Below are 6,757 nucleotides of genomic sequence, written 5' to 3' on the forward strand. Positions count from 1 at the left end.
ATATTCTGACGATTCTCACGGGCCTCCTGTGCCTCGCGGACTCCTTGAGGTGCTGCCACATCCCCACCCTCATCATGACCATCTTCAGGTGCTTGCAGTTCTGCGTCAGGGGGCATGGCCACATTTCTACGTACGCACATGTTGTGTAGCATTACACATGCCATGACCATCTTTGCAACCTTCTCATGGCGGTACAGGAGTGCCCCGCCAGACCTGCTGAGGCAGCGGAAACGAGCCTTCAGTAGACCGAATGCCTGTTCTATGACTACACGGGTACGTGAGTGGGCATGGTTGTAGTCCTCCTCATGCCGGTTCTGTGGGTTCCGGATTGGTGTAAGGAGCCATCTCTTCAGTGGATACCCGGCATCACCTGTATGTGGACAAAGAAGGATGTTTGTGGAATAACATTGCTACGTACGCATCCCCCCCTTCCTGCCACGTCATTGACGCATCACCTACCCCACGTTCACATGCATTAAATGAGACTCACCGAGTAGCCAGGATCGGTGCCCTGCGTGTCGCTCCATGTAGCGTGGTACTGTAGAGTTCCTCAAGACCATAGAGTCATGGGTTGATCCTGGAAATCGGGCACAACAATGTGTAAAGATCCTGTTGGAGTCACACACCATTTGTACATTGATAGAATGATATTGTTTCCGGTTGCGGTACTGGACCTCCATGGCATGTGGGACAACCAATTCCACATGGGTGCAGTCAATGGCACCAATGCAACCCGGTATGCCGCCAAGTGCATGGAATCCCACTTTTGCGTTTGTGAGCTCCTGCTCCGAGCGTGGTAAACAGATGTAGTCGTCTGCGTGCTTCAGGAGGGCATCAAGCACTTGGAATAGTGTCCGTGACAATAGTGGCTGTGAAATGCCATGCAACTGTCCGACTGTGTGCTGGTAGGTGCCTGTGGCCAGGAAGTGGAGTACAGACACCACCTTCAGTAGGGGTGGGATGGCGGTTGGGCTATCTATCATAAGCTCGGTGGGCCTTCTTTTTTGCCCAATATCAGTTTCAGATTCACCACGTCCCTGGAACCCAAAATGTAATAGCTGATGCACTTTCTCATCGTCCAGACTATGAACCTCCGGAAGATCGGACGTACCCCAAGATGTTTCCTCATACCATATTTGTAGCTCAAGCAAACAACCTCCTGGAAGAGATTCGTATGCAAACTCAGACTTCGGAACTTTTGAAAGGAATTTCAGAAAGGAATCAATGAAACTTGAGAGTCAAGGACGGATACTTGTTCAAAGATACCAATCTGGTCATTCCTACACAAAAATTACAACAAAGAATAATAAATATCTGCCATGATAGTCTTCATTCCGGTCATCGTGGTATTTCCAACACCCTCCGTCTATTACAAAGACAATTTTGGTGGCCCAAGATGAAGACCGATGTACAACTGTATATTCATTCGGCTGTTAAGACCAGCCCTTTTTTCTGCAGCCAAGGATTTCACCCTTCGGTCTTACCTTCTGTTCTTCCACATCCTACACCTGTTCCTACTGTCGATTCCCGGATTGAAACACTCGTAAATGTTCAGAGAGAAGCCAAGGAACATCTCGAAAGAGCGCGAATCCAAACCAAACACTATGCAGATTCAAGGAGACGACCAGGGCCTTCATACTCCATTGGGGATAAAGTATGGCTATCCTCGAAACTTCTACCCCGACATCTCAGACCAAATAAGTTGGCTTCCCGGTATTATGGACCCTTCTCTATAAAAGAGATCATCAATCCTGTGGCCTTTCGACTTCAACTCCTGGACTCCTGGAAGAAGATACATCAAGTCTTTCACAAATCCCTGTTAAAGCCTTTCAACCAAACTACCCGGACTACTCTTAGACCTAGTCCTGTGCTTGTCAATGACCAGCTGGAATATGAAGTTTCTCGTATTTGTGATTCCCGATATAGACGAGGCAAACTTCAATACCTGGTGGAATGGAAAGGTTATCCACCCAGCGAACATACCTGGGAACCAGTCTCAAATTTGAACTCCCCCAGATTGCTCAGAAGGTTCCACCGAATACATCCAGGTAAACCCGGTGGAACGGGTTTTAGAAGGGGGCATGCTGTCATGATCTGTCGATCACGCCCTTTCTGGACTTCCTGATCCCTGGCACATCGGGGGTTACTCGCTGTAGTACACCCAACATGGCCGTATACACGGAATGCGGTCTATCGACCTTTACGTCCTATGCAGGACGTTCTATAAATTAGCCACTCCCCTGCGGTTCTGTGCGTCGCAACGCTACCAATAACTATGGCCTGATGTGCTCTGTAGTTCGTTCTCCTGAACTGTGTTGCTTCCCGGTTCCCGCACCTTCCTCCTTCTCCTTTCCTTCTACCTTCCTTGATCCTGTTTCTTCTGCGTTCCGCGCAGACCGCCTCTGTGTGCTGCCTCCATTCCTAGCTTCCTGGAGTTTCCATAGATCCCGGATGAAGAAGCTGAACGAATCCTGGAATCCGAAGACGGCTGAGCGGGCTTGTACAAGACCCGAACTGCTCAGAAGAAAACCCCGACAAAGGACTCCACAAAACAGAGAAAACAGGTGAGAAAAGGGGAAACCTGTGACACTGGAGTCCTCCAATTCAAGTACATTTCTAGGGTGGCTAAAATCAAAAGCAGCAAGATTAACTCAGTTCAATTAAAGTGTGGCTAAATTCAGAAGGAGAGGATGCCACATCAGTATGGTTCTAGTGGGCACATTCAAAAACAGTGTTTACTAAATGAGCACAAATGTGTGTGTGGCTAAATTCAAATGCAGTGTAAACTAAGTAAGTCAAGTTTGAGTGTGGCTAAATTCAAAAGCGGTGAATGCCAAATCATTATAGTTCTAGTGTCACTAAATTCAAAAGCAGCTTTAACTAGCGCAGTACAATTTTGGTATGGCTAAATTCATAGCAGCGGGAAACCAAGTTTCACACATTTCGTACAGATTCTAGTGTGGCAATATTTAAAAACAGCACTAACTAAATCTGTACCATTCTACTGTGGCTAAATTCAAAAGCAACGCTAGCTAACTCAGTACATTTCTTTTGTGGCTAAATTCAAAAGGAGTGGATGCAAAATCAGTACAATTCTAGTGTGGCTAAATTCAAAAGTTGCGCTGACTACATCAGTATAATTCTGGTGTGGCTAAACTTTGAAGCAGTGGGGTGCAGTTCTAGTGTGGTTCAATTCAAGGCAGCAGACACTAAAAGTTGTGTTAACTAAATAAGTACAGTTCTGGTGTAGCTAAATTCAAAAGCAGTGGTAACTAACTCCGTACAATTCTAGTGTTGTTAAATTTAAAAACCGCGGGTTACAATTCTAGGGTGGCTATATTCAAATGTAGCTTAAAAAACAGCACGTGTCACCATCATTCATGGACACTTGGGGAAATAAAATGGTAAACTAAGAACACAATGGTGTCACATGAGAAACAAATAAAATAATATCAATTCATATTACCTTTTTCTTATGATTTCACGTTATTTTCAGGTTTAAGGTTTCCCACAGATTCCTTTGCTTTACTCATTATCACTTTAATTCTGATAGTGCACCCCATTCCCACCTTCATGGTCAGCCTCTTTCCATAACATAACTACTGCTGGCCTCCTCTGTTCTCTGCCCTACCCTCTGGACAACATCTACTAGCCACCTCCTTACAATTCCATCCCACTATCTCCTTGCTGCTCTTTCAAACCTTTGGCTTGGTGATCTCTTCTCCTACTTCTTCATCTAACCAAACTTATTTCTCTAAAATGTATCCACCTCCTCTTTGTGTCTGCCATCTGTTCTCTTCTGTAATCTCTGTGCCTGACTGCAACTCCCAAACTGAATAAACACGATGTCTCGCTTTTATGGAGCCCTAACTTATCCCTCTGGGCCATGCTCAGCATGAGGGGGGTGCACCTGTGGGAAATAATCGTTTTGTGATTGTGATGCAAAGATATAACACTAGCACCACTGGCCCATATTATGTCTTGTGGCATCCCTTAAGAGGACCAGCAGAGCAAGCACCCATTCTCTAAGGCAGTCCTCTGCCACATACCACCCCCAGACCCAGCATCATGCTGTATGTGGGGCCTTGTGGTCACTGTAACCACCTCAGTCATGGGCACAGTTGGAGCGTCCATTACAAATCTTATACCAAGTAATTTCTGATATCATGAGACAGCAAATTCAATTCCGACAGTACATAGTGTCATTTTCTGAAGGTAAACAGGCCGATTCATGTAATTCCTCTCAAAAGTGTTGCACGCGGCTGGCGCACAGCGTGCCCGTGCGAATGTCTGCGCCAGCCGCGTGCGATAAAATAAATTTCCACGCACAGCGTATTCATGGATTCCCACCTCCAAAAGCAGACGTGGCGCAGAGTGGCGCAGCGACCCTGCAGCAGCGCCAGTTACGCCCCCAAGAATGCCCTCGCGCAAGGAAAAGCCACCAAGATCGCAAAACCATTGCAAAGGGCTGCGCCAACCCTGTACCAGTTTACTGGACTGGCAAACAGCAAACGCAAAGCGGGGATCGCGTATTACGGGTGTCGGGAACACGTGTGCGCGAGAAGTTTCACACGCGACCTGGCCTCGGGGAGCGTGTGCGTGTATTTCAGGGGTGCGCGAGAAGTATTACACGCGAATGGCCTGGGTGCGTGTATTCCATGGGTGCACGAGAAGTTCCACATGCGATTGGCCTGGGCACGTGTATTTCAGGGGCTCGCGGGTGGTTTCACACGCGATCGGGCCTGGGGGAGTGTGTGCGTGTAATTCAGGGGTGCGCGAGAAGTTCCACGCGCGATTGGCCTGGGCGCGTGTATTTCAGGGGCTCGCGGGTGGTTTCACACACGATCAGGCCTGGGGGATCGTGTGCGTGTATTTCAGGGGTGCGCGAGAAGTTCCACACGTGATTGGCCTGGGCGCGTGTATTTCAAGGGCTCGCGGGTGGTTTCACACGTGATCGGGCCTGGGGGGGCGTGTGTGTGTATTTCAGGGGTGCGCGAGAAGTTCCATATGCGATTGGGCTGCGTGCGTGTATTTCAGGGGTGCGTGGGAAGTTTCACACGTGATTGCCCTGGGTGCGTGTATTACAGGGGTGCGCAGGAAGTTACACACACGATTGGGCCTGGGGGAGCGTGTGCGTGTATTTCAGGGGTGCGCGGGAAGTTTCACACGCGATTGGGCTGCGTGCGTGTATTTCAGGGGTGCGCGAGAAGTTCCACACGCGATTGGCCTGGGCGCGTGTATTTCAGGGGCTCGCGGGTGGTTTCACACGCGATCGTGCCTGGGGGAGCATGTGCATGTAATTCAGGGTTGCGCGAGAAGTTCCACACGCGATTGGGCTGCGTGCGTGTATTTCAGGGGCTCGCGGGTGGTTTCACACGCGATCGGGCCTGGGGGAGCATGTGCGTGTATTTCAGGGGTGCGCGAGAAGTTCCACACGTGATTGGCCTGGGCGCGTGTATTGCAGGGGCTCGCGGGTGGTTTCACACGCGATCGGCCCTGGGGGAGTATGTGCGTGTATTTCAGGGGTGCGCGAGAAGTCCCACACGCGATTGCCCTGGGCGCGCGTATTACAGGGGTGCGCGGGAAGTTTCACACGCGATTGGGCTGCATGCGTGTATTTCAGGGGGGCGCGGGAAGTTTCAAACGCGATTGCCCCGGGCGCGTGTATTACAGGGGTGCGCAGGAAGTTACACACGCGATTGGGCCTGGGGGAGTGTGTGTGTGTATTTCAGGGGTGCGCGGGAAGTTTCACACGCGATTGGGCTGCGTGCGTGTATTTCAGGGGTGCGCGAGAAGTTCCACACGCGATCGGCCTGGGGGCGTGTATTTCAGGGGTGCGCGAGAAGTTTCACACGCGATTTCAGCAGGGTACGTGTATTTCAGGGGTGCCGGGGAGTCCTACATGTGATTTGCCAGTGTGGGTCCTCCCAGGTGTTCCCTGTACACCCTCCACGGCCCCTGCAGGCAGCCCACACCACAGGGGACTACCCTGCATCCCTGGTCATGTCCCGCAGGCAGCCCACCCAACATGGGCATGCCCCCCAGCAAATGCACATGTCTCCTTGCACTAATGATCACCAACTCATGTCCCCTTGCACCCCCATCCCCAGAATTGCGGGGCATCTGCCAGCAGGCCCCCACTCATGTCCCACTCATGTCCCCTTGCACACCCACCCCCCAGCAGTGCAGGGGCACCCTCCACCAGGCCCCCACCCATGTCTCCCACCACCCCCACCCCCAGCATTGCGGGGCACCTGCCAGCAGGCCCCCACTCATGTCCCACTCATGTCCCCTTGCACCCCCACCCCCAGCATTGCGGGGCACCTGCCAGCAGGCCCCCACTCATGTCCCACTCATGTCCCCTTGCACCCCCACCCCCAGCATTGCGGGGCACCTGCCAGCAGGCCCCCACCCATGTCCAACTCATGTTCCCCACCATCCCCAGCACTGTGGGGCACCTGCCAGCAGGCCCCCACCCATGTCCAACTCATGTTCCCCACCACCCCCATCCCCCAGCACTGTGGGGCACCTGCCAGCAGGCCCCCACGCATGTCCAACTCATGTTCCCCACCACCCCCACCCCCCAGCATTGCGGGGCACCTGCCAGCAGGCCCCCACACATGTCCCCCAGCCAACATGTCATCACAATCTAGATCCCTGGCCCTTATGGTCAGCCTCCAAATGCAAAACACCCACTCGAGTATTGCATCCACCCACTTAGAAATGGCAATGACATGATAGAACCCCAATAACAAGT

The sequence above is a fragment of the Ambystoma mexicanum genome, chromosome 9 (assembly GCF_040938575.1).
Source record: "Ambystoma mexicanum isolate Mex_15411 chromosome 9, UKY_AmexF1_1, whole genome shotgun sequence".
In the NCBI taxonomy this organism is placed as follows: domain Eukaryota; kingdom Metazoa; phylum Chordata; class Amphibia; order Caudata; family Ambystomatidae; genus Ambystoma; species Ambystoma mexicanum.